This window comes from Notamacropus eugenii, chromosome 7, assembly GCF_028372415.1.
Source record: "Notamacropus eugenii isolate mMacEug1 chromosome 7, mMacEug1.pri_v2, whole genome shotgun sequence".
Taxonomy (NCBI): domain Eukaryota; kingdom Metazoa; phylum Chordata; class Mammalia; order Diprotodontia; family Macropodidae; genus Notamacropus; species Notamacropus eugenii.
The window spans coordinates 15,900,899-15,920,693 of record NC_092878.1 but is presented as its reverse complement, the minus strand read 5'-3'; the positions used below and the strand labels follow the sequence as shown (position 1 = coordinate 15,920,693).

At 35.8% G+C, this 19,795-nt stretch overlaps 1 pseudogene; it reads left to right on the top strand.

Moving 5' to 3' along the window:
* The first annotated feature begins 675 nt into the window (after positions 1 to 675).
* LOC140514619 (olfactory receptor 4K13-like) lies at positions 676 to 18,089 on the top strand (annotated as a pseudogene).
* The last annotated feature ends 1,706 nt before the right edge of the window (positions 18,090 to 19,795 follow it).

Below are 19,795 nucleotides of genomic sequence, written 5' to 3'. Positions count from 1 at the left end.
TTCCCTTGCTCAGTAGACCTAAGTCCAGAAATGTTCAATGCACAATGTTGTTGTTATTGTGTTCAATGTTCTGAATCTGCTCACTTCACTCAGCTTTATGCAAGTCTTTCCAGGTTTTTCTGAAATACACCTATTCTCCACTTATGATGGAACAATACTATTCCATTATGTTCCTATCTACCATAACTTGTTCAGCCACTCCCCAATTGATGGGCATCCCCCCTCAATTTCCAATTCTTTGCCACCACATAAAGAACTGCTTTAAATATTTTCATACACGTAGTTCCTTTTTCTGTTTTTTTTTTTTTTTATGACCTCTTTGGGATACAGATTTAGTGGATGCATTCTTGGATCAAAACGTATAAACAGTTTAATTTCCGTTTGGGTCCAGCTCCAAATTGTCCTCCAGAATGTTTGGATCAGTCTACATCTCTACCAACAATGCATCAGTGTCCCAATTTTCCAAGACCTTTCCTAACATTTATCATTTTCCTGTTATGCCATTGTAGTCAATCTGATAAGTGTGATGTAATGCCTCAGAGCTGTGATTTGCATTTCTCTAATCAAGAGCAATTTGGAGCATATTTTTTTGGAAAAAACAAAGATTTAATGTTAAGTTTAATAAAAGAATACATAGTATTTTGAAAAGTGTTAATTATAATAGGTTTCGTGAGCATGAAAGTGCATATTGTCCTGAAAGTTTCTCTAGCTCTGAAGGTACAAGATCATGAAGATGGTTGGAAGATCTAAACATGATAGAAGGTAATGGGAAAGAGGGGATGCAACAATTCAAAATGAAACATGAGGTAGCCCCCTTGGCTCTGGGTGCTAAGCAACTTTCAATGCAGAGAATGTTTTTTCCTATAATTACAGAAACCTTCAATTTCTTTATATGATAAGTGCCTGTTCATATCTTTAATGATTTATCAATAAGGGAATGACATGTTATAGATTTGACTCAGTGTAGTGTTAATGGAATATAAGATCCTTCCCACCTCTTACGGGTCCCATATGGAGCCCATTAAGGGAACTTGCTTAGGGGAAACTGGCTTGTAGGAACGCTCATACTTTTTGCTAATTTCAAATTAGGCTAATTTCCAATTAATGCCTTCTGGCTCTGAGAAGTGTATTTGTATTCTGAGTTGGTATTTTACTTTGGGGTGCTTGCGTATGAAAAGGACCTTGTGATTCCTTGGTTGAGACTCTGAGTAGCCATATGTTCAGAACTACTCACTACTCAGGTATAAAGGCTCTCTTGATCCAGAAATGTATGCAAATTATATAGTAACATTTCTTTGATTCAGGCAGTGAGAGCCCTGCATGTTGGTCTTTATTTCTCTGTTTGTATTTTCTCTGAAGTTCAGGATGCTTTTCCCCTTGAATTAGTGAATAGAATTTTAAAAAAGACTATTGATCCCTTAAAGGATTATCTTTTTTAGTAAAGTAGATATAATAACCTGTTCTACTTGCCATCCTGGATATACTAGGGTGCTTGCCTTTACACTCAGTTCACTATGTATTTTAAAAATGAGCCCTTTATCAGAGACATGACTATAAAATTTGTTTTCCAACTTTCTGTTTCTCTAATATTAGCTGCATTAGACTTTTTTTGCTTAGCATTTTAACATATTGTAATAAAAATTACTATTTTGCTTTTTGTAACGTTCTCTATCTCTTGTTTAGTCATAAATTCTTCCCTTCTCCAAATTCATTTCCTTTAAAATGTCTATTATTGTATAAATTGTTCTCCTGGTTCTGCTTACTTCACTTTATATAAACGTTTCCAGGTGTTTCTAAAATAATTTCCTTTATCAATTCTTATAGCAAAGAAATATTTTTACGTTACACATCATTCAACCACCTCCCAGCTGATGTGGGATTTCCACTTAAGATTTGCTCAGTTTACAATTTTTTTCTACCACAAAAATAAGTGCTATAAATATTTTAGTCCATATATGTCTTTTTCCTCTTTCTTTGACCTCTGTGGTATAGACCTAGTAATGGGGTCAAAGTGAATATGGAGTTCAGTAACTTTGAGGATTTGGTTTCAAATTACTTTTCAGAATGGCAAGAGCAGTTCTCAACTGCACCAGTAGTGCATTAGTGTGACCCTTTACCCACAGCCTCTCCAATTTTTGTCATTTTCCTTTTTTGTCACTTGAACCAATCTGATGAGTGTAAGGTTGTAACTCAGAGGCATTTTAATTTGCATTTATGTAAATATTAATGCCTTAGAATATGTTTTTGTAAATATTCATCTGTTTCACCTAGATTGTCCAATCTGTTTTCATAAACTTCTGCAAAATAGATCCAAATAAGTATTTTAATTTCCTCTTTATAGTGATGAATTTGCCTTTTCATTTTTCATATTGATAAATTGATTTGCTTTCTTTTTAAAAATTACAGTAACCAATTCTTTATCTATTTTCCTGTTTTTTCCCATAAAACCTACTTCTTTTTTACTTATTAGTTCCATGGTTTCCTTACTTTCAGTTTTTATTAATTTCTTCTGTGATTTTTAGGATTTCAAATTTGACATTTAGTTGGGTGTTTAAAATTTGTTCTCTTTCTAGCTTTTTTAGTTGTACATTTGATTCATTTACCTATTTGTTCTCTATTTTATTTGATGCCAGCATTTAGAGATATAAATTTTCCCCTAAATACTGTTTTAACTGTGTCATATAAATTTTAGTATATTAGCTCATTGTCATTTTGTTTGATGACATTATTGATTGTTTTTATGACTTGTTCTATGACTTGTTCATATCTACATTCTCCAGAGTTTTATTCAACTCCTTAACTTTTTTCTCATCTACTTCGATGTTATATTTATGAAATTCAGAGAAGGGGAGGTTGAGGTCCCTAACTAGTACAGTTTTTCTGTCTATTTCTTCCTGTAACTCCCTTAACTTCTTCTCTAAGAATTTGGATGTTATACGACTTGTAGCATGGATAGCAATGAAATTTCTTCATTGTCTATGGTGCCTTTTAGCAGGGTATAATTTCCTTCCGTTTCTCTTTTGATTAGATCTATTTCTTCTTTTGCTTTGCCTGAGATTACAATTGTTACACCTGCTTTTTTTATATCACCCGAAGCACAATATATTATTCTCCAACCTTTTACCTTTACCCTGTGGGTATCCCTCTGTTTCAAATGTTTTTTTGTTTTTTGGTTTTTGATTTTTTTTTTGTAAACAACTTATTGTTGGATCATGGTTTTTAATCCATTCTACTATCCATCTCCAGTTTATGAAAGAGGTCATAGAATTCCACATTCACAGTTATTACTCTTAGAGTGTCTTTCCCTCCATCCCCTTTCCTCTGTTTATGCTTTTAGTTCTCCATTCCCTCTTTCCCTCCACAGTAGAGTTTTAATTTTTGACCACTGCCTCCCTCAGTGTTACCTCCCTTCTTTCAGCCACCCTCCCTTTTACTCTCCCTTTACCTTACTACTTCTTCTCTTCTTTTTATCCTCCCCTCCCTTTTCTTTCCCCTTCCCCTCCTGCTGCCAATTGAGCTATATTTATTTCTATATTGAATTGAGTTTTTCCTCCCTCCTTGAACCAAATCAGATGAGAGTACCTCTCAAACAGTGCTCATCTCCCTCCCCTCTTTCCCTCTGCTGTAATATATTTTTGTGCCTCTTCCTGTGATGTGATTTACTTTTTTCTTTCTTCTCCTTTTCATGTATCCCTTTACAACCTTTTAGCACCCTTAAATCACATTTTTATCATACCATCATTTACTTTATATGAGCTCCCTCTGTCTGTGTATATCCCTTTTATATATCATTACAAATATGCAATTCTCAAGATTAACAAGTATCATCTTCCCTTATAGGGATGTAAGCAGTTTGCTCACATGGATTAACAAGATTTTTCCCCCTGTTTCCTTTTTTATGGCTCTCTTGCGACCTATGTTTGAAAATCAAATTTTCTACTGAGCTCTGACCTTTTCATCAGGAAGATCTGGAAATCTCTTATTTCATTGAAAGTCTATCTCCTTTTCTGAAATATTATGATCAACTTTACTGGGTAATTGGTCCTTGGTTGTAGTCCCAACTCTTTTGCCTTACTGAATATCACATTCCATTCCCTTTAATCTTTTAAATGAGGAACTGCAAGGTTTTGTGTGATCCTGCCTGTAACTCCTCCATATCTGAATCCTTACTTTCTTGCTGCCTGCAGTATTTTCTCCTTCAGTTGATAGTTACGGAATTGGGCAATGCTATTCCTTGGTGTTTTAGTTTAGAATCTCTTTCAAGAGGTGAACGGCAAATTCTTTAGATGACTGTTTTATCCTCTGGATCTAGGACTTCTGGGCAGTTTTCCTTGATGATTTCTTTCAGTATATCGTCCAGGCCCTTTTTTCATCATACCTTTCCGGTAGACCAATAATCCTTAGATTTTCGTTTTAGTTCTATCTTCCAGGTCAGTTGTTTTTCGAATTACATACGCTAAATTTTTTCTATCTTTTCTTTTTTTTTCATTTTAAATTTATTTATTTAACTTTTAACATTCATTTTCACAAAATTTTGGGTTCCAAATTTTCTCCCCATTTGTCTCCTCCTCCCACCCCAAAACACCGAGCATTCTAATTGCCCCTATCACCAATCTGCCCTCTCTTCTATCATCCCTTCCTTCTCTTGTCCCCATCTTCTCTTTTGACGTGTAGGGACAGATAACTTTCTATACCCCATTATCTGTACTTCTTATTTCCTAGTAGCAAGAACAGTACTCAACACTTGTTCCTAAAACTTTGAGTTCCAACTTCTCTTCATCCCTCCCTCCCCACCCATTCCCTTTGGGAAAGCAAGCAATTCAATACAGTCCATATCTGTGTAGTTTTGCAAATGACTTCCATGATAGTCCGGTTGTGTAACACTAACTATATTTCCCTCCATCCTATCCTGCCCCACTTTACTTCTGTTCTCTCTTTTGATCCTGTCCCTCCCCAAGAGTGTTGACTTCAAATTGCTCCCTCCTCCCATTTCCCTCCCTTCCATCATCCCCCCCCCACCCTGCTTATCCCCTTATCCCCCACTTTCCTGTATTGTAAGATAGGTTTTCATACCAAAATGAGTGTGCATTTTATTCCTTCCTTTAGTGGAATGTGATGAGAGTAAACTTCATGTTTTTCTCTCACCTCCCCTCTTTTTCCCTCCACTAAAAAGTCTTTTGCTTGCCTCTTTTTTGAGAGATAATTTGCCCCATTCCATTTCTCCCTTTCTCCTCCCAATGTATTTCTCTCTCACTGCTTAATTTCATTTTCTTAAGATATGATCCCATCCTATTCAATTCACTCTGTGCTGTGGTGTGTGTGTGTGTGTGTGTGTGTGTGTGTGTGTGTGTGTGTAATCCCACCCACTACCCAGATACTGAAAAGTTTCAAGAGTTACAAATATTGTCTTTCCATGTAGGAATACAAACTGTTCAACTTTAGTAAGTCCCTTAAGACTTGTGTAGTAGTAGTAGTAGTAGTAGTAGTAGTAGTAGTAGTAGTAGTAGTAGTAGTAGTAGTAGTAATAGTAGTAGTAGTACCACCAGCAGCAGGAGCAGTGATATTCTTTGACTGATGTGGTTAGAGATTTGTGGAAATGTTCTTGGAAATAGTTGCACCATGCAATATTTATCCTCCCTAATACACAATCCCAGATCAAAAAGACTAATCATTTTCTCCTTTCAGTCATATGGGAAGAGTTATTTAGGGTTGAACCAATGGTTATTATTTTCCCCAGGAGTCTTAGGGAAAAAAGTGAATTAAACACCGACTTGATGCAACTATATCCCATTTTTTCTTGCCTGGAGACATTAAAAAAACAGTCCTTGTTATTTTCTAAAATTCTTTATTAAAAAATTTTAAAATCTACTTTTAAATCTAAGAAATTGAAACTAGTAAGTCATTATTTTTATGATTGAATGTTTTATATATAATAATCTACCATTTTTCTTCTTCAGCTCTTCTACTGCATATTGATAACATCAAACATTTGGTTGAAATATAAAAGAAAAATTGTGATATCTGCTGTTTCTAAATACACAGACCTTGTGAAACATAGAGATAAATGTTTTTAGGACTTTTTTAAAAGTTTGTTTTATTTTCGATATTAGATTCAGCTTTAAATTAATTCCATTCATTTCTAGAATGATAATTGTGAAAAAGAAAACAAATAACTACCTTCCAAAATAAAGATATCACCACCTCTAATGCCTGATTTCCATCTTCAATTTCTGTCTAAAGAGAAATGGATTTTCGTCTAATTTTAAGATTAATCAAATAGAATTTCTGTATTACTCTTTTTAAAATGTTTTCATTGATGTGTGTTATTTTTAAATCATCATAGTTTCAGACAAACCCCTTCCCTTCTCAGATAGCTTCTGATTTAACAATTAGTATTTCTTAAATATAGAAAAGAGAAAAGAAATCAGAATAGCTGATAAATCAAAAAAAATAAAAAGTGTGACAATATGTTTACTGTATATCATTTTTACCTCTAACTTTGCATAAAGTGAATTTTTGCATGTATTATGTATTTTGAGGAAGCAGTAAAATGTAGTTCACTTGAGAGGGAGCAGGGACATTGGAGAAAAGAGAAAAGTCACTAGCTGATTTATCCTTGACAAGCTCCAGCATACACACTTTGTGGCAGGGAAGGTTTGTGACATGCTAACACATTTTCCCCAGTGTTTTTTAGTGAAACTCTCAGTATATGGAAGCATTATGCTAGTTATGTGCTGGGTGCTATTTGATAAGCATACTTACTTTTCCACTTCTGTTTTCTCAGTAGTAGGACTTACTTAAATTCTATGCTTGCCTTTTGTCAGTCATTACTTTTGTTTTTTGTTTAGAGTACAATGAGTTAAGCTTTAAACAGATAAGAACTTCATCTTTTTAGCTAAGAAATTATTTTAGTTCCAATCTAGGTCAACAAGATAATCCTGGGTTCTTGAATTGTGTTATGTCCTTTGTGTGTTAGACTATTAACTGAAAAGCAAAAATGGGATAAGTGGAGTCTCCACATAGTGACTTACTACTACTGTTGGGTGCTAAGAAAAGGATGTTATTGAAATGAAATACAACAGGAAATCCTATGTAGTTTCATTTTAGGTGAGTTAAATGAGCATACTTCTGCTTAGCAAAAAACTAGTTTCTGATGATCCCTATTGGTTTGATTTTAGGTAAGTCACAGTCCTCCTGGGTCTCCATTACCTTATTTCCAAATTGAGGTATTTGGGTTACATGGACCTCTGAGGTGCCTTCCACATAGAGATCTATGATCTTCAATATGAAGTGAAATTTATTTTAAACTATATAACTGTGATTTTCATGAAAATGATAGGTGAGGGGGCACCTATGACTTGGTGAAAAGATGACCAAATTTAAAATAGGAATACAATGGAATACTATGGTCCTCAAAGAAATGATGAAAGGAATAATTTCAGAGAAAGTCGGGACTATGTTAATATGATAATAACATTGTACTGACAAACAATTTTAAAACTTAAGAATCCTTGATCTTGGAAGGCAGCTATGACAGAGAGAAATCCAAATGTTAAAGTATAGTACTAATCATAGTAGTAGTAGAAGTATTAGTGATATAGTGATAGTGGCAACTGTAGTAGGAGGAGGAGGAGGTGGAGGAGGAGGAGGAGGAGGAGGAGGAGGAGGAGGAGGAGGAGGAGGAGGAGGAGGAGGAGGAGGAGGAGGAGGAGGAGGAGGAGGAGGAGGAGGAGTGGTAGTAGTAGTAATAGTGGTAGGACGACGAGGAGGAGCACCTGGATAGAAAAGCAGCTGCACATCAAGAACTGAATAAGAACTAAAAGTAATGGGAAATAAAGCCCTGCTTAAGTGTCCAAATGATAGGAGATTTAGGCATCCAGATACCCAGTTGACAAAGCTGAACTGTAAGGCACAAGAATCACCAAATGTAGTTTGGGCAACAGTCACAAAAACACCCTCATGGTGAAACAAATTTTATCTCACACATGGAGTGTGTTAAAGTGTCCTTGCTGAAGGAGGAACTACTTTTATGCCTTCTACTAAGCAGATTAGTGATTGCAGGTGGTTACAGGGGGAGCATGACAGAAATAGATTTTCTGACAAAGTAAGTACCTTTCATTTCAATTCAATTTGAAAGAAGTCTATTGTTAGAAGAACTATATGAGAAATTATACATAAGATTGTTTATTCTACTTGTTTCATAACTAAAGGTCTGCGTCTTATCTACCAGAAGAATGGAATGTGTATTATTTGCATCCTAAACCTAGATTAGTTACTGTGATTGAACTCAATAAGAAGTTGAAGGTTTTAATCGATTGGCTTGAATGCAAGAATTTCCTCACATTTACATTTTATCCCTAGTTCATAGGAACACAAATGATGCTATAGTGCCCCTAATACAGAAGACATGTCTTGCATTTCTTTTGACTGAATGACAAAGTAGAGGAGTTTCTGGATCAAGTGCTGAAAACTCTAGATCCATAAGGAGTCAGAGGTAAAGAAGGGAACAGGCACTTCTTAATCCCGTACTATGTGCCAGGCACATTCCTAAGCACATTACAAATATTTTCTCATTTGTTCATTACAACCATCAGGGAAAATAGGTGATAAGACCCCCATTTTACAGCTTGCAAACCTGAGGTTAAGTGACTTGCTCAGGATCCCATCACTATTAAGTGTTCAAAATCATATCTGGACTCGGGTCTTTTTAACTCCAACCCTTGCAGTTTATCTCCTGCATCACCTAGCAGCCTCGTCTTACTGAGGTGTAACAGCAGGCGATTTAGACATAATGTGGAAAAGTATACATAGAACTGGTTTTTCAACACTCTTGTGACTCATGTGGTCTGCATAAGTTCATGGAAGGAAAGAGTAGACTCTTTGTCTTGAGTGCTTGACACTTTTATTCATTGTAAGTCTGCAATATTGGATAGGTCAATCAATTGGCAAGCATTTAAGCGCCTACTATGGGATACATGGGCTATTTAATTTTCTAATGATCCCTAGTTCCTTCCTTTTTTTTGATTTTCATGCCAAGAGTACAAGTTAAAGATGAGAGGACTGTCTAAGTCTGTGGGAGAAAAAAGAATACTTAAATATTTGACTTCATGAGTGTCCATTCTATTTTCTCTCAGGTTAAATAAAAATGTTCATGTAGTTAGGAGGTACCATAAAAAGAATGATAGAGCTACAGTCTACAAAATCTAAGCTGCAATATGACCTCAGAAATTTACTAGCCATGTGAATCTTATCAATTTATTAACCACTTAACTTGTCTTGAGTTTCCCTCTCTGTAATGTAGGAATAATGGCACTCATCTCACAGGATTTCTATGGGGATCAAATCAGATAATTGTAAAACACTTTGCAAACATTAAAACACTATCCAAATTGTAGATAACATTTTATTATTAAATAGTACAGCAGTCTTAGTGCTTGCATGGGATAGTAATATGTTTTTTTTCTCATTTTGTGTAGAGACACAGAAATGAGTGAAATTTTGATATATCAGAGGTAATTCTGTGGATAGGAAGAAGTAAAACCAAAAAATTCTGATTTTCCCAAAGGAATTCTTGGGAGTGCATTTAAGCCAAAAACAGATTTTATATTAGAAATCCCAGCATGGACCTGTATCTATTTAAACTCTGAGCTATGGTTCTGGCTATTAGTGATAAGAAGATTGTTTTGGTGGTAGTTTGGAGGGTGGATTGTACAGGGAAGAGACTTCAGGGAAGTAGACAAATTGGAAGGTTACTAACATAGTCTAGTTGATGAGGGAATAAACTCGAGTCATAGCAGTATTAAGAGCAAGAAGATGTGGAGTCAGCAGGTATTGAAATAAAATGATCGCAGAGGGCAAAAGAGAGGAAGTAAACAAAGACAACTTTAACATTTGAGTCCTATGTGATCAGGATGATGATGATTACACCAATTAAAGTAAGGAAACTTTAAGTATTTCAGTGGAAGTCTCTATGCCTACAAAAGAAAGCTTCCATTTTAATCTCTTTTCTATAAATATTCCATTTTTTTCATTGAATGTGTTACACAGATTAACTTTTTCTGGAGCAAATTCAGACAGAAAATATGTTTCACCCTTTGTTGAAATTTGTGCTCACATTAATGACCAGATAACAAATCTTTCCCTTGAAATCTAGGGAAAATCAAGATGGGTCTGGAATAATTCCCACGTGAATTTGCTCTTCACTCTTCTATGCTCATTATTATCTAAGTGTTTCTATTTTTTTTTCCTCCTGCCTGCTTGGGAGTTCACAAGTGTCTCTTCCTGTAGCCCCACATTGTGTCTGTGTCTCATTGAAGAACTTGTTCCTTGATTTCTTCATCTGGCTGAGGTAGGTTGAAAGGCCAATGCTATGTTATGCATGTTGTATTAGAGCCATGTAACTGATTTTTACATGGACTTAGTAATTGAAAAGCTAAGATGAACATTTGTTATTGAAAGATGACAGGTTTAGGAGGGAAGGTAAGAATGGGGGAAAACGTTTCCTATTTCCCAATCTCACCATTTCTTCTCTTGCATTAATTCTTTGCATGAGTCATTCTCCATTTCTGACTTATCCTTCCTTTCAACTCCCCATGTTGATTTCTATTATTATTTTCTCAGTCATCTAGTAGCTGAGACTGGCAATGTGAGAATTATTTTTTATTCATCTTTCTTCACTCCCCCATTCATATCTAATCAGTTGCCAAATACTTTCAGTATCACCTCGAAAATATTCCCTGAATTTGTTTCCATTCATATATCGCATAGCTTTTAAACAATTTTTCTAAATCTCTTATTAGACTTTATTGTTTCCTTACTTTATATACTTTATAGGCTTCTTTTCCCATTTGGGGTCAAATATAAACTCATTTCTTTAGTATTTAAAGCTCTTCATATTAATAATAGCTAGCATTTATAATGTGCTTTCAGGCTTGCAAAGCACCATACATATGTTGTCTTATTTTATCCTCACAACAATCTCATGAGATAGGTTATTATCCTCATTTTACTGATGAGTCAAGTGAGACTGAGAGAAACTAAGTTACTTGATCAGGATAACACAACTAATAAATGTCTGAATTCATTCATCTATCTTACAGGTAAAGGCATCCCATTCACATTCACACTTATGATTGTAACCATGTTTTGCCCTCAATCATAGTGAAATCATATAAATTTTTCTCTCTTTTCCCTCATTGTTACCCTTTCTCTCTTCAAAAAAGCTGTAGAGAAGAAAAATGAAAAGTTTCAACATTAATAAATTTAAAATGAAATTGTCTGATCCTCTCCTTCGCCTTTCTTTCCTTAGTCCAGTATACGTTGAGATCCCTGATTCTTAGTATCTCCTTACTTTTCATTTTTCCGTAATGAGCTATTTTTTTGACTGAGTATTCCATTCTCAACTTTACCCTCCTTTTCAAGCTTACTCTACTTTCGTAGCTTTTCCCTGCTATTTCTTTGTTTAACTTAATAAATATATATACCAAATTCCAACTGTGTCTGTGAAGGTGGTGTGTATGTGTGTGTGTGTGTGTGTGTGTGTGTGTGTGTGTGTATGCGTAAGACAAAGAGGACAGAGGGAGGGAGGGAGGGGAGAGAGAGAGAGAGAGAGAGAGAGAGAGAGAGAGAGAGAGAGAGAGAGAGAGAGAGAGAGAGAGAGAGAGAGAGAGAATTGAATTTTCCTTTGCCTGGTTCAGATAAAGGTGAGATTCCGGAGATATTCTTCTCCCCCAAACTTCACAATTGCAGGTCTTCACCTCTATGCTGGTATACTCTGTCTGCTCACTGTAATTATGAAAAATTCTGGGGCTCCTCATTTTTTGACTTTTCCCTTGTTTGTTTCTTTCTCTCCTTTTTCTTCTCTTAAAACTAACAAAACATAAAACAATCAACTGTGTTTTTCTTTCTTTGCTTCCTCACTGACCATTTAAGGCTGGAACCTTTCTCTCTTTATCTCTCTTAAATTTTAAGCAATTGATAAAAATTCAGACCTTTAAAATTTCTCAATTCATCATGCTGTACAGGTCTCACAGCTGACTAGAGACAGGATAACTTGGCTTCAGACCTACTTTGGATACATATGAATTCTGTGACTCTGGCCAAATTGCAATCTCTCAGGGGCCCAAGTTTTTCTGTGGTACTATACATTTCAAAGAGGATGCATGGTAGAGGAATTTGGTCACCAAGAGCAAACAAAAGTACAAATCTAGGACGAAAGTATAATCTATATTTATATTTATAATTATCTTAATATAAATTACGTCAATCTTTAGTATATATATGTATATATATATGTACACACACACACACACACACACACACATATATATATATATCAGTCATTTCTATCTTTATCTCTAACTATATAATCTGCCATCCCTCTATGAGTCTCTCTCTGTCTCTGTCACTCACTCTCATCTCTTTTCAAGGTCTATATTTCCCTTATAGGATTATACTATTTTGTAGGATGTTATACTTGTGTAGAAAATTTTTTGTTTGCTTTTTAGCATATTTTATTCCAGGAATTTTTTCATTACCATAATTATTGCATAATTTAATATAATCTTAACTGCAGTTCCTTGGCTTTTGACTCTGTATTTTTTCTTCTCCAGTACCTTTTTTTCTGCTGGATTCTGGATATGTAACATCTTTTTGTATTTTCAATTTGGATTTATTTTGAGAATTAACTTGAGAATTAAACAGATTATTTCTATTTTCATTTTTCCTTTCATACTAATAATTCTGAAATAGTTTTATTCTCTCTTGAAATATTGTGATTGATTATTCTCTTTGTTCATATTTTATTTTCCAGGAAACCTAATGGTTCTTAAATGATTTCTTGTCCTTTTCTCCATGTCCAGCATATTATTAGTAAAACTATAACATTTTTCCATATTTTCATTTGGTCTAATATATCTTATTTTTTATTGAGTTATTAAAATATTTGCTTCACTCTATTTTATAAGGTATTTATTAGTTGGGCCATATTTTTGATCTTTTTTTCTAAGCTATGCATTTTTCTTACATTTTCCTCAATAATTCTTCTTTAATTTTTTCTTCTGATTGATTTCTACTATGCAGTCTTAGATCCTTTTTGGAAAAGTTTTTTTTGCTAGGGTCCAATTTTATTTAATTTTGAGTTGTTCTCTTCTTCTTTATTTGCTCATTGAACTTCTAACTCATGATACTTCTTCATTGTGTTAGAGGCTTTTTTTATATTTGCTCATTTCTCCAGTTTTCGTCCTTGGATTGAAATATTTTTGCCAGGTTCTCCCCTCTCCTAATGCTTCCAAGAGAAAGGGATAGCTAGACCTGGGTACTAACATACATAACAAAACACAAAATTGATCCCATAACTTTCAATATCTCCCATAGCTGAACTACTCTACATAAGTAGATAAAATAGTCATCCTAATAAAAAGAACTGACCAAGTGACTACCTAGAGGAATGACATATATTTATAGTATATTTTGTGCCAGCAACCTTGCTGGGTGCTTTAAATAGAAAAAAAAAAAACAGGTATTGATGACAAGTATGTATATAATGTTTACAGAATAAATGCAAATTAATAAATATTGTTGATTATCTACTTCTATGTAATGACCAATTTAATATTAATAAGTAATCTAGATGGTAGCTAAGGGTTTCCATGAACTTTTAAAAACTTGAGAACTATTTTTAAAATCCAAAAATTTTGAAAATCAACCTATTAAATATAAAGGTCATTCTAATACTCCTTCGTGTCTCAATTTATTTGAAAATGTTGAACAATAACTCCAGGAGGCCAAAGGGTCTGTGGCCCACACATGAGAGTCATTAGATAACAAGTGTGTCTAACTAGGTATACTAACTTCAATATTTTCTTAGAAAACTGTTGTGTTCTACATGTTCAGCTGAAACAAAAATAATAGCTTATGGTATTTATTAGCAAGAGAGGATTATAGATGTATAAATGGAAGTAAACTTAAAAATCATCTGGAGATACAAACCTCATTTCAAATGGCAGGAAAACTGAGGTCCATTTATTCTTATTGCCACTTGATTTTTATGATTTAATTTTTTTTTATTTTCTAAAATTTATTTATTTATTTAAATTTTAACATTCATTTTCACAAAATTTTGGCTTCCAAATTTTCTCCCCATTTCTCCCCTCCCCCACCCCAAAACACTGAGCATTCTAATTGCCCCTATCACTAATCTGCTCTCTCTTCTATCATTCCTCTCTTCCCTTGTCTCCATCTTCTCTTTTGTCCTGTAGGGCCAGATAACTCTCTATACCCCATTACCTATATTTCTTATTTCCTTGTAGCAAGAACAGAACTCGACAGTTCTTCCTAAAACTTTGACTTCAAACTGTCCTTCATCCCTCCCTCCCCCACCTATTTCTTTTGGGAAGGCAAGTAATTCAATATAGGCCATATCTGTGTAGTTTTGCAAATGACTTCCACAATAGTCGTGTTGTGTAAGACTAACTATATTACCCTGCATCCCATCCTCCCCCCATTACTTCTATTCTCTTTTTTGATCCTGTCCCTCCTGAAGTATGTTGACTTCAAATTGCTCCCTCTTCCCACTGCCCTCCCTTCCATCATTCCCTCACCCAGCTTATCCCCTTTTCCCCCACTTTCCTGTGGTTTTCATATCAAAATGAGTGTGCATTTTATTCCTTCCTTTAGTTGAATGTGATAAGAGTAAGCTTCATGTTTTTCTCTCTCCTCTCGTCTTTTTCCCTCCACTGAAAAGTCTTTTGCTTGCCCCTTTTATGAGAGATAATTTGCCCCATTCATTTCTCCTTTTCTCTTCCCAATATATTTCTCTCTCATGCTTAATTTAATTTTTTTAAGGTATGATCCCATCCTATTCAATTCACTCTGTGCTCTGTGTGTGTGTGTGTGTGTGTGTGTGTGTGTGTGTGTGTGTGTAATCCTACCAACTACCCAAATACTGAAAAGTTTCAAGAGTTACAAATATTGTCTTTCCATGTGGGAATGTAAACAGTTCAACTGTAGTAAGTCCCTTATGACTTCTCTTTGCTGTTTACCTTTTCATGCTTCTCTTGATTCTTGTGTTTGAAAGTTAAATTTTCTTTTCAGCTCTGGTCCTTTCATCAGGAATGCTTGAAAGTCCTCTATTTCATTAAAAGGCCATTTTTTCCCCTGAAGTATTATACTCAGTTTTGCTGGGTAGGTGATTCTTGGTTTTAGTCCTAGTTCCTTTGACTTCTGGAATATCATATTCCATGCCCTTCGATTCCTTAATGTGGAAGCTGCTAGATCTTGTGTTATCCTGATTTTATTTTCGCAGTATTTGAATTGTTTCTTTCTAGATGCTTGAAATATTTTTTCCTTGACCAGGGAACTCTGGAATTTGGCCACAATGTTCCTAGGAGTTTCTCTTTTTGGATCTCTTTCAGGTGGTGATCAGTGGATTCTTTCAATATTTATTTTGCCCTCTGTTTCTAGAATATTAGGGCAGTTTTCCTTGATAGTTTTATGAAAGATGATGTCCAGGCTCTTTTTTTGATCATGGCTTTCAGATAGTCCCATAATTTTTAAATTGTCTCTCCTGGATCTATTTTCCAGGTCAATTGTTTTTCCAAAGAGATATTTCACATTATCTTCCATTTCTTCATTCTTTTGGGGTTTTTTTGTGATTTCTTGGCTTCTCATAAAGTCATTAGTCTCCATCTGTTCCATTCTATTTTTTAAAAAACTACTTTCTTCAGTAAGCTTTTGGACCTCCTTTTCCATTTGACTAATTCTGCTTTTTAAAGCATTCTTCTCCTCATTGACTTTTTAACCTCTTTTGCCAATTGAGTTAGCCTATTTTTCAAGGTGTTATTTTCTTCAGCATTTTTTTGGGGTCTCCTTTAGCAAGGTTTTGACTTGCTTTTCATACTTTTCTTTCATCTCTCTCATTTCTCTTCCCAGTTTTTCCTCCCCCTCTCTAACTTGATTTTCAAAATTCTTTTGGAGCTCTTCCATGGTCTGAGCCCATTAAATATTTATTTTGGATGTTTAGGATACAGAAGCCTTGACTTTTATGTCTTTCCCTGATGGTAAGCATTGTTCTTTCTCATCTGAAAGGATGGGAGGAGATATCTGCTCACCAAGAAAATAACCTCCTATGGTCTTATTTTTTTCCCTTTTTTGGGCATTTTCCCAAGCAGTTATTTGACTTTTGGGTCCTTTGTCAAGAGTAGGGTCTACTCTGGGGACCTGTAAGATGTCAATTCCTCCAAGGTGGCACAATCAAGTGTGTGCTGGTCTGGGTGCAGGGAAGGATTTTTGTGCCCAGAATCTTAGCAGCCTTTCCTCTCCACAGGCATCTGACCTCCAGTTCTGCCAAGCTAGCAATGGGGGGTGGGGGTGGGATTCAGTCAACCTGTGGGGGCAGGGCCTCCATTCAGTGCGAGACAAAGACCAGCTGCCTCAGAGTGTCTACACAGGGCTGAGGTAAGACTCAGCTCTTCAGTGCCCCCAGGGATTTTTACGATCCAGCTATGGTCTCAGGCTGCTGTAGGGGCTGTCCTGAGAACTCCTGCTGCCTGCCCAATGTGAATGCCCTTCTCCCATCCTGGCCAGCTGAAAAAAAACCCTCACCGACCTTTGGCTCCTGTGAGTTAAGGGACCTGCGGACCCTCTGCTGCTGGGACTGGGGATTCCAAGAGTGGAGATTCCGCCCCAGAGGGCTGTTCATGAGCTGTGTGCAGGAGGCCAAGGCTCGGCTGGGCTCAGTACTCTGAGTTTCGATCTGCATCTGGTGTAACTGACGTTTCCTGTGGGTCTTTCAGGTCACCCTGGGCTGGAATTCTCCTCCACTCTGTTGTTCTCCACTTCTGCTGCTCCAAAATTTGTTGAGAGTCCCTCTCTACAGGTATTTTGTGGGCTGTGTGGGGAGACCCTACATAAGTGTGTCTTTCTAGTCTTCCATCTTGGCTCTGCCCCCTGATTGAATTTTTTTTATAATATACCATCTTAAATATTTCTGATATCACATAAGGGCCTGAGATATATTTCAAAGAGCTTTTGATCTGCGATATTTTCTTCATTAAATCAAAATATTTTCTATACTTCTCAATAATATTAAATAAAATTCCCATTAAACTGTTTCTTTTTTAGGTACTTTCCTTCCCAGAACTTCTGCATGCTTGAAAAATATCAAGTAGTTGAAGATGAAGAATAACTGTGCTAAATGAATTCATTTTGTTAGGATTCACCAATTCTTCGGAACTTGAGATTTTCATTTTTGTGATCTTCTTCCTGGCTTGTACATCAGTCCTGGCTGGAAACATTCTCATTATATTGATAGCAACCTTTGACTCCGACTTGCACTCCACTCCCATGTACTTCCTCCTGGCCAACCTTTCCTTTCTTGACATGACCCTTTTCACTGTCACTGTCTCTAAGATGATCACAGACTTCTTCAGACAGAAGAAAACCATCTCCTTATGGGGTTGCATGGCCCAGATGTTTTTCCTCCACTTTTTGGATGGTGCTGAGATAACTCTCCTTATTTTCACGACAATTGATCGATATGTTGCAATATGTAAACCTCTCCATTACACAACTATCATGAATTATACAACACTGATAGTGTTTGTGTTGCTTTCCTGGGCTATGGGTTTTGTGCACCATGAGCCAAATGACCTTTACTGTGAACCTGCCCTTCTGTGGCCCCAACGTGGTTGACAATATTTTTTTGTGACCTTCCACTAATGATAAAACTTGCCTGCACTGACACTTATATCCTGGACCTGCTTGTTATTCCTGACAGTGGGCTGCTCTCACTAATTTGTTTCATCCTCTTGCTTGTCTCTTATATTGCCATCTTGGTCACAATCCACCATCCCTCTTCAGGTGGGTTCTCCAAGGCTCACATCACAGTGGTAACTCTATTCCTTGGGCCATGCATTTTCATCTATGCCTCACCATTTAGTAGCTTTTCAGTGGACAAATTTCTCTCAGTGTTTTACTCAGTTATTACTCCTCTCCTCAATCCAATCATCTATACATTGAGAAATCAGGAGATAAAGACTGCTATGATCAGACTGAGAAGCCAACATGTCAGTTTCAGGCAATCTTTGTAGATGATGTTCACAATAAAATAATGATTAAAGCACAACCAAGATAAGGCCCATCTCAGAATGACCTACTACTCTTTAAATTCATTGTCAAATATACTAACTTTCAGTAATAAATTTAACCTATATTTATGCTGCTATATATCACTGATATCCTAGGGATATGTGTGTCTTTGTGTTTCTTTAAGTAAAAAGACTGAATTACTGGATGGTAACTTAATTTTTCAATCACAAAATATGCTGATAATACAAGAAATGTTTAGGTAGAAAAAATTATATGTGTACCTGATCCCTAAAGTCTCTTGGTTCTCTAAGTCCTTTAATCATCTAATTTTTTTTTAAATTTCATGATATACTAACAAATATAATCAGATTGATCCTCCCTTTTGCACAGTGTGACTCTTTGTAAGCCATTCGACCTCTGTGAGAATCAGTTTCCTTATCTGTGAAATTGAGATAACAATAGTGTATAATAGCTTTCCCCCTACAGGGGTGTTGTGAGGATCAAATGATTTCATATTTGCCATGCACCTTGAAGTCTCCCTTTCCTCTTATTCACGGCTCTTATTTTGATTCTGGGTGGATCCAGCATTTGCATGCAACTTCTTCTTTAACCTAGCATATTGTCCTTAACAGCTGAGCTGTCCCCATTGGAATGAGCTTCTCTATTAGAAGGTGAGATCCTTGAAAGCACAAAGGATCTTTTGCTTTTTTGGGTATCATCAGTACTTAGAAAAGTGCCTGGAAGATAGAAGGTGTTTAATATATGTTTAAAGACTGATGGAATGACTTACAGCCGGCCTCTGATCCTTACCCTTACAGAATCTAAACAATCACTGCTTTCTCAGTTTCTTCTAAAACAACTTTTCTCTTGGGAAATGGTGTGAAAAGGGAATTCTCGTGGATATAGGGGAGAAAGTAACACTTGAATGTTCAATTGATTTCTTTAAAGTGCTCTTTTTTTCCACCTGTAAGTTTAGAAGAGCTATTTTAATGACTATTCCATTGAGTATCAGAATATCAGCCTCCTCTTGTTTCTCTCATTCACACTTCTACCAACTCACCTTTATATTATCCTTCCCTTCTTACCTCCATACCTTTCCAAACTCAAATCTGTCCTTTTCCAAGTTGCTCTCATATAGGATTTTAGTTTTTGTTGCTTTCCTAATATGAGAAGTAGCTAGAAATCCCCATTGGTGTCACATGGTCTATGGGTTCACAAATAGTCAGACTGAATAACAGCATCCTAACATAAGAAATACACTATAAAATAAAAAAAAATAATTTGGAAAATGACCTTTATGTTAGTTCAAAAGTCAAAGTTTGTTTCGCATAGCAATTTCCAAGAAAAGGAAAAGGAAAGATTTCATTTATTGCCTTAAATTTAGATCTTAAGAGAACCTTAGATATCAAGATCAGAGGAATTTGGCGTGGTGTGAGGCTTTGTTAGGGTATATTAATTCCTGCAAGCAATTAGGAAATACTTGAGAAGCAAGGTTTTATAACTTCTATCTGGGGACTTCCTTCAGAGAAGAAGGAATGAAGCCAAAGTTCTCTAAAGACTGGTGGGCATTCCCATATCCCAGTTTTGGAACCTTCTAGACAGCTGGTCGTTTCGACATTTCCCAAATCTAAACTCCCTCACATGTGTTGCCTACCCAGTTAGAAAGTGAGCTTCTTCACAATAAAGATTTTTTTATCATGGCTTTTAG